Source organism: Nothobranchius furzeri, chromosome 2 (genome assembly GCF_043380555.1).
Source record: "Nothobranchius furzeri strain GRZ-AD chromosome 2, NfurGRZ-RIMD1, whole genome shotgun sequence".
In the NCBI taxonomy this organism is placed as follows: Eukaryota; Metazoa; Chordata; class Actinopteri; order Cyprinodontiformes; family Nothobranchiidae; genus Nothobranchius; species Nothobranchius furzeri.
This window is the reverse complement of record NC_091742.1, coordinates 43,416,921-43,426,592: the sequence shown is the minus strand read 5'-3', so window position 1 is coordinate 43,426,592 and position 9,672 is coordinate 43,416,921.

Here is a 9,672-nt window from a genome sequence, read left to right as displayed (position 1 = left end):
CCCTCTGTAAATGGACAAGCCATATTGTCAAGTTGCATCAAGCAGCTTGTCTTCAGATCCATTAGTTCAATTCAATTCAAGTTTATTTATACAGCGCCAAATCACGACAAGAGTCGTCTCAAGGCACTTCACATAATAAACATTCCAATTCAGGTCAGTTCATTAAGCCAATCAGAAATAATGTTTCCTATATAAGGAACCCAGCAAATTGCATCAAGTCACTGACTAGTGTCAGTGACTATACAGTAATCCTCATACCAAGCAAGCATAAAGCAACAAAGGAGAGGAAAACTCCCTTTTAACAGGAAGAAACCTCCAGAGAATCCTGGCTCAGTATAAGCAGCCATCCTCCACGACTCGCTGGGGATGGAGAAGACAGAGCAGACACACACACACACACACACACACACACACACACACACACACACGGACAAGTAATGTGTCTACAGTTATATTGTGATTTCTTTGTAAATATTCTATTTGGTGAAAGATAAACTTTATTGTATTTATCCTAGTGGATCTAAAATTAAACGGATAAACTAGTAGTAGCACATCAAAAGTCAAGGAAACCAAAAAGTTATTATCAGGAGAGAGAGAATGTTTAGGTGGTTAGCAGCAGTGTGCTAGTCGATGGCCCCCTCCATGAGGCCACCACAGCTCAGCAGAATGTCAGTCGCTTCTTCTGGGGAGAAAAACACTTACAGAGAAAAAAAGTTAACAGCTGAAATTGCAGAAAATAATACAGTTAAAGAGCAGATAGTAGAAGAAAGCAGTAGAGTGTGAGAAGTGGTCAGTGTATCCTCCAGCAGTCTAAGCCTATAGCAGCATAACTACAGAGATAACTCTGGATAATCTATCCTATTTAGATGTAGGCATGTTGGAGTCAGGGCAAGGGAGAGCCGTCTTTACCGACTGTACACTCCACCTCCCTGCACTCCCCCACTTGTCCAGATTTAAGCTAACATCAGATATTAACCATAGGCCCTATCAAATAAAAATGTTTTAAGCCTATTCTTAAAAGTAGACAAAGTGTCTGCCTCACGGACTAAGGCTGGGAGCTGGTTCCACGGGAGAGGAGCCTGATAACTAAAAGATCTGCCTCACATCCTAATTTTAGATATTCTTGGAACCACCAGTAGACCTGCAGTCTGAGAGCGAAGTGCTCTGTTAGGAACGTATGGAACAATCATATCACTGATGTATGATGGAGCTTGATTATTAAGAGCTTTATATGTGAGAAGAAGGATCTTAAAATCTATTCTGAATTTAACAGGTAGCCAATGTAGGGAATCCAAGACAGGAGAGATATGATCTCTCTTTTTAATTCTCATCAGAACTCTAGCTGCAGCATTTTGGACAAGCTGAAGACTTTTAACTACATTCTGTGGACTTCCTGAGAGTAAGGGATTACAGTAATCCAGTCTTGATGTAATAAATGCATGAACTAGTTTTTCAGCATCACTCCTGGAAAGTATGCTTCTAATCTTAGCAATATTCCGAAGGTGGAAAAAGGAAATTCTATAAACCTGTTTAACCTGGGATTTGAATGACATGTCCTGGTCGAAAATAACACCAAGGTTCCTTGCTTTGTTCGCGGAGATTAATGTAATGCCATTCAGGTCAGGCGATTGGCTAAGCAATTTCCTTTTCTGGTTTTCTGGTCCAAAGATGAGAACTTCCGTCTTGTATTGGTTTAAAAGCAAAAAGTTTAGAGTCATCCAATTTTTTATGTCCTCAAGACAAGCCTGTAATGTACCCAACCGATTAGGTTCATCAGGGTTAATGGATAAATATAGCTGAGTATCGTCAGCATAACAGTGGAAGTTTATCCCATGCTGTCTAATAATTTTACCAATTGGGAGCATATATATAGTAAAAAGAATTGGTCCAAGCACTGAACCCTGTGGTACTCCGCAAGTAACCCTTGAGTATGAAGACGATTTGTCATGTACGTTTACAAAATGAAATCTGTCAGACAGGTAGGATTTAAACCAGCCTAGCGCTGTTCCTTTGATCCCTGCAACATGTTCAAGTCTTTCTAAAAGAACATTGTGATCAACTGTATCAAAGGCAGCACTGACATCTAACAAGACTAGAACAGACACAAGATTCTTATCTGAGGCCATGAGAATATCATTTGTAACTCTCACTAATGCAGTTTCAGTGCTGTGATACTCTCTAAAACCAGACTGAAATTCCTCAAACAGAGCATTAGTGTTTAAATGCTCACATACTTGGATGGCCACTATTTTCTCCAGGACTTTGGATAAAAATGGAAGGTTAGATATTGGTCTATAATTCATTGGGTCATCTGGATCCAGAGAAGGCTTCTTAAGTGAAGGTTTGATTACAGCAACCTTAAAATCTTGTGGTACATACCCATTTACTAAGGATAGATTAATTGTATCTAGAATGGGGGCAGTAACCAAAGGAAATGCATCTTTAAATAATTTGGTTGGGATTGGATCCAAAATGCAAGTTGAAGGTTTAGATGAAGCTAATATTTTTGATAACTCTGAAAGCTCAACTGGATCAAAACGGTTCAAGCACAGATGAGGTTCCACAGTCACCTCTGAAGCTGCCTCACTTACTGAGGAAGAAGAAATCGCATTAGGGAGGATGCTTAAGATTTTGTTTCTAATACAATTAATTTTACTTGTAAAAAATCCCATGAAGTCATTGCTGCTGAGGGCTAAGGGAATAGATGGCTCAGAGCTATGATTCTGTGTAAGTTTAGCAACTGTACTGAAAAGAAATTTAGGATTATGCTTATTCTCCTCAATTAATGCTGAAAAATAAGCAGTTCTAGTTTGCTGAAGCTTATTTTTATAAAGCACAAGACTATTTTTCCAGGATAGGTAGGCCTCCTCGTGATGGGTAGAGCGCCATGTTCTCGCCAATTTCCTAGAATTTTGTTTTAAGGCTCGTAAATGAGAGTTAAACCAGGGAGCCAACTTCCTGTCCCTAATTACCTTCTTTTTTAAAGGGGCTACATCATCTAATACCACACGTAAAGAGGAATTAACATGATGAACTAAGGCATCAATTTGTGAGGGGCTAGAACTGAAAATATTGCCCTCTGCTTCATGCCTCTGAGACGCAGAGGACAGTAAAGATGGAACAGTTGATTTAAAAGACGCAACTGCGTTGTCAGAAAGAGACCGACTATAGTGAAATTTACTTTCATGTCTCGAGAACTCAGTTATAAAAAACTCAAAGGTTATCAGAAAGTGGTCCGAGAGGACTGGATTATGTGGAAAGATCGTTATTTCCTCACACTCAATGCCATAAGTCAGCACAAGGTCCAATGTATGATGGCAGGAGTGCGTGGAGCTATGTATTTTTTGAGTGAAACCAATTGAGTCTAAGATATTACTAAAAGCTACATTGAGGCAATCATTTTCAATGTCCACATGAATATTAAAATCCCCCACTACAATGACCTTATCAGTATTTAGCACCAAATCAGATAAAAAATCAGAGAAAAAATCAGTTGGCTGTGAAACTTAACTTTATACCTCCTGCAAAAAAAATGTTGCAATGTCAAACTTTTTGAAGTAGAATTGTTAAATTGTTTAAATCCAGTAACCATTCTCATTGGCATAGATTTGCTGTTGACATTGGTCTACCCCCCCACCCCCATTTGTGTTGTTTTCTCTTTGATTTTTTTCTGTACAGTTCAGGCCGTAAGAACTATAAGAACAAGTCTGTGCGTCCATATGTGGAGTCAAACTTTGGAACCGACTGGGTGCTACAGCTCAAGCAATGTCCAAATATTTATACATTTAAACTCAAATACAAGAAAATGATTTTGTTACAATATAACAGTGAGAAAGCTGGTGTTTGATTGCTATTGACAGTTATGGATTTAACATATTGTGTACAATGTCTCCAGGATTAATACTGATGTTGTAACTATCATAGGCATTTTTATAAAATAAATTGTGTATAGGAGTGTAAATTGAATTTATTATAGTGTTGATACGGTGTTGATTGAAGTAATATTGAGATAACTATGGCGGATATAATAAGGGGTGGGATTAAATAAGTTATTCTTCCTCCCGCTCCTTTTCGATCAATGATCGGTGTGCATGATTGTTTCTATTATTTAGTTCAGTTTTGTTTTGTCTGTATGATGTACATACTGTATGTATGTATCCATCCATCCATCAATTTTCATCCGCTTATCCGGAGTCGAGTCGTGGGGGCAGTAGCCTAAGGTGAGAGGCCCAGACCTCCCTCTCCCCAGCTACTTGGACCAGCTCCTCCGGGGGAATCCGTAGGCATTCCCTGGCCAGGTGAGAGACATAGTCCCTCCACCGTGTCCTGGGTCTACCTTAAGGTCTCCTCCCGGTTGGACGTGCCCGGAAAACCTCCCCAGGGAGGCGTCCAGGAGGCATCCTCACCAGATGCCCGAGCCACCTCAACTGGCTCCTCTCGATGTGGAGGAGCAGCGGGTCTACTCGAAACCTCTCCCGAATGACCGAGCTTCTCACCCTATCTCTAAGGGAGAACCCAGCCACTCTTCGGAGAAAACTTATTTCGGCCGCTTGTATCCGCGATCTCGTTCTTTCAGTCACTACCCAAATCTCATGACCATAGGTGAGGGTAGGAACGTAGATCGACCGGTACATGGAGAGCTTCGCCTTCTGACTAAGCTCTCTCTTCACCTCGACAGATTGATACAATGCCTGCATCACTGCAGATGCAGCACCAACCCGCCTATCGATCTCACTCTCCAGTTTTCCCTCACTCGTGAACATGACCCCGAGATACTTAAACTCCTCATCCCTGACCCGGAGAAGGCATTCTAACCTTTTCCAAATCAAGACCATGGTCTCAGATTTAGAGGAGCTGATTCTCATCCCAGCTGCTTCACACTCGGCTGCAAACCGCTCCAGCGAAAGCTGAAGATCACGTTCTGATGAAGCCAACAGGACCACATCATCTGCAAAAAGCAAAGACCTGATCCTCAGGCCACCACAACGGATGCCCTCCACACCTTGGCTGTGCCTAGAAATCCTGTCCATAAAGGTTATGAACAGAATCGGTGACAAAGGGCAGCCTTGGCGGAGTCCAACTCTCACTGGGAACGAGCCCGACTTACTGCCGGCAATGCGGACCAAGCTCTGACACCGGTCATACAGGGACCTAACAGCGCGTATCAGAGGGCATGGTACCCCATACTCCCGGAGTACCCCCCACAGGGCCCCCCGAGGGATGCGGTCAAACGCCTTCTCCAAATCCACAAAACACATGTAGACTGGTTGGGCAAATTCCCACGCACCCTCCATGATCCCCCTAAGGGTATAGAGCTGGTGCAGTGTTCCACGACCAGGAAGAAAACCACATTGCTCCTCGTGAATCTGAGGATCAACAATCCGATGGACCCTCCTCTACAGATCCCCTGAATAGACCTTACCAGGAAGGCTCAGGAATGTGATCCCCCTGTAGTTGGAACACACCCTGCGGCCCCCCTTTTTAAATAAGGGGACCACCACCCCAGTCTGCCAGTCCAGTGGGACTGCCCCCGATGTCCACGCGATATTGCAGAGCCGTGTCAGCCAACACAGCCCCACAACATCCAGAGCCTTAAGGAACTCCAGGCAGATCTCATCCACCCCTGGAGCCTTGCCACAGAGGAGTTTTTTAACCACCACAGTGACTTCATCACCAGAGATTTGAGAGGCCAACCCAAAGTCCCCAGACTCTGCTTCCTCACTGGAAGACGTGTCGGTGGGATTGAGGAGGTCTTCGAAGTATTCTGCCCACTGATCCACAACATCCTGAGTAGAGGTCAGCAGCATACCATCCCCACTATAGATAGTGTCAGCAGCGCACTGCATTCAGACTCAATGTCCCCCACCTCCCCCAGAACATTTTGGAAGTTCTGTCGGAGGTGGGAATTGAAGCACCTTCTGACAGGAGACTTTGCCAGACATTCCCAGCAGACCCTCGCGATACGTTTAGGCCTGCCTGGTCTGACCGGCATCCTCTCCCACCATCTGAGCCAACTCACCACCAGGTGGTGGTCAGTTGACAGCTCCACCCCTCTTTACCCGAGTGTCCAAGACATGCGGCCGCAGGTCAGATTAAACAACAACAAAGTCTATCATCGAGCTGTGGCCTAAGGTATCCTGATGCCAAGAGCACATATGGACACCTTGATGTCTGAACATGGTGTTCATTATGGTCAATCCATGACTGGCACAAAAGTCCAATAACAAAACACCACTCGAATTCAGATCACGTGGGCTGTCCCTCCCAACCACACCTCTCCAGGTCTCACTGTCGTTGCCCATGTGAGCGTTAAAGTCCCCCCAGCAGAACGAGGGAGTCACCGGAAGGAGCGCTTTCCAGCCCCCCCCCCCCCCCCCCCCACTCCCACCCCCCCCCCCCAAGGTCTCCAAAAAGGGAGGGTATTCTAAACTGTAGTTAGGTGCATAAGCACAGACCACAGCCAGAACCCGTCCCCCCCACACATAGACGGAGGGAGGCTACCCTCTCATTCACTGGGGTAAACCCCAACGTACGGGCACCAAGATGGGGGGCAACTAGTATGCCCACCCCTGCTCGGCGCCCCTCAGAGGGAACAACTCCAGAGCGGTAGAAAGTCCAACCCCTCTCAAGGAAACTGGTTCCAGAGCCAGAGCCATGTGTTGAGGTAAGTCCGACTATATCTAGTCGGAACCTCTCAACCTCACACACCAACTCAGGCTTCTTCCCCACCAGAGAAATGACATACCATGTGCCAAGAGCCAGCTTCTGTAGCCGAGGATCAGACCGCCAAGGTCCCCACCCTCGATTACCACCCGTCACACACTACACCCGACTCCTTTGGCCCCTCCCATGAGTGGTGAGCCCATGGGAAGGGGGACCCACGTTTCCTCTTTGGGCTGTGCCCGGCCAGGCTCCATGGGCGAAAGCCCGGCCACCAGGCGCTCGCCAACGTGCCCCACCTCCAGGCCTGGCTCCAGAGGGGGGCCCCGGTGACCCACGTCCGGGCGAGGGAACACGGTTTCCATTTATATAATTCATCATAAGAGGTCTTCGGGGTGCTCTTTGTCTGATCCCTCACCTAGGACGTATTTGCCATGGGTGACCCTACCAGAGGCAGAAAGCCTCAGACAACTTAGCTCCTAGGATCACTGAGACACTCAAACCCCTCCACCACGGTAAGGTGGCTGTATGTATATGTGCTATATTTTTTGATTTTCTTTTTTTTATGTCTCAAAATAAACTTAATAATAATAATAACAATACCTCCATCATATCAGGGTTGCCATCAGGTGTGGATGCAGCGGTCCAGTACAGATGGTTCACTATGGACTGCTTCCACACATGTCACGGAGCTGCGGAGTAAATAGTGAGGCAAATATTGGAGCGATCTGTAACATGTTGTTACTTCTCTGTGGTTTAGTGGGTTTTTATATGTAAAGAAGGAAAAGGATGAATGACCAGCAGACAGAACAGCTGTTTAGCTGAATGACTGGTAGGGCATTGTTTGATTTAGAACAATTCCGATTTCAATTCCTTGTTTCGATTCGGGTTCCTATCAATTCCCGATTCCGATTCTTTCACGGCATGACATGCTTTACATGAGCTAGCTAACCATAGGTCCTACTTGATGAAATAATCTTAAATTCAACATGAATTTTAGACAAAAACATGTTTTGGAGAAAAAAAGATTTTAAGCAGAAGGATCTTGTTAAAAGCCACGGAAGAGAGCTCAAAGGAAAAGACTTCAGCGTAAAGAACCAGTTCCCTAAGGAAATCCTGGATTGGCAGCGAGTCCTCTTTCCGCTGCGCAAAAAGTTTATCCAGGATGGGAAGAGGGCTGTCATCTCGGTAGATAAGCTTTACGTGGACAATAAGCTTTACAAGGAGCGAGGAGTGACAGACTGGCTGTATTAGCCCAACATCAGGTCAGACATTTACTATTCTTATCAGGATTAACTGGGTTTGATCACGTCAGGATTAAACAGCTGCTAAATCCGTTTTCTAGATGATGAGATCACCTGTTCATCACCACCTCACACCACTATCACCTTTTCTTTTTAGTTCTTTCTTCTTTTTTTAACCTGTATCTGTATTTTCCTTTCCTCTTTCTCTGCTTCTGTACCTTTACACCTGTATGGCACAACGACACAACTTTCCAACACTGCGTCAGACTTGGCACACACGCACGCACACACACACACACACACACACACAAATATATATATTAAATCCACAGCACAATATCATAATTTATGCGTCAAATAATACAACCACAAACACTGTTGGATCTTTATTATTATTATTATTATTATTATTATATTATTATTATTATTATTTACTTTTCTGTTATTTATTTATAAAGATTTTTGAACAGCTCAAGAGAGTGCAAGCAAACATAATATTATTACAAGAGACTCATAGATCTGCCAAATCCATACCATACCATACCGTACCACTTTATTTATATAGCGCTTTCACCACAGCATTACAACCATACAAAGCGCTGCACAAAAAACAAGCAAGAAAACACAAGTTAAAATAGTCAGGTAGATGGAAAATGTAAAAAGGAGCAAAAGAAATAAAAACAACAGACTATTAACAGTAAAAGCAAATAAAACCAGAATATAAAAACACAAAATTAAAATTGAATTGACTAGGTGGGACAATGGATGAGCTAAGGAGTTATGGAATTAGGGATTGAATGCGTAAGTGAAGTAGAGGGTCTTCAGACGAGATTTAAAAACGGCGATAGAGGAAGCTTGCCTAACCTGCAGTGGTAATGAGTTCCATAACTTTGGGGCACAGACTGAAAAAGCCCTTTCCCCATGAGTCTTCAAACATGCCTTAGGGACAGTTAAGAGGAGTTGATCTTCAGACCTAAGAGCACGAGGAGGGTGGTAGTAATGAAGGAGATCACACAGATAGGGAGGCACTTGACCGTTCAAGGATTTGAACGTGAGAAGTAAAATTTTATAATTGATCCTGAATTTAACGGGCAACCAGTGAAGCGTTTTAAGAATAGGTGAGATGTGGTGTCTTCTTTCAGCTCCAGTCAAGAACCTTGCTGCAGAATTCTGAACAAGCTGAAGCCTAGACAAAGCCGCCTCACTGATACCATCATCCGCAGATGAACTTAAAACACCTGAGTTTCCCAGCATGTTCTCTGCCTGCTATAGCTCTACACAAAGAGGTGTAGCTATTTTAATACACAAAAACATCAATTTCACAGTATTGGACACAGTCTCTGATCCACGGGGTAGATTTATAATGTTAAAAATATCTGTACAGGATCACAGCTTATGTATTGTCAGCATATAATGTCCAAATATTGATGACCCTTCATTCTTTCATAATTTTTTCTCTGTACTCTCCGAACACTTGAACTGTCCACTTATACTTGGAGGTGATTTTAATTTTTGGATGAATTCCTTAACAGACAGGCTCAGTACAGCTGGGACTCAGCGCAATTGGCAATCCACTAATATAGTTAAACAGTACATGAGTGATTATGGGCTTTGTGATGCATGGCGATCTCTTCATCCTAACCATAGAGAGTATACTTTTTTCTCACACGTCCATCACTCTCATTCACGTTTTGATTATTTTCTAGTCAGCAGCTCATTGTTGGCTGACATTTCAGACACTGAGATACACCCCATAGTTGTCAGCGAC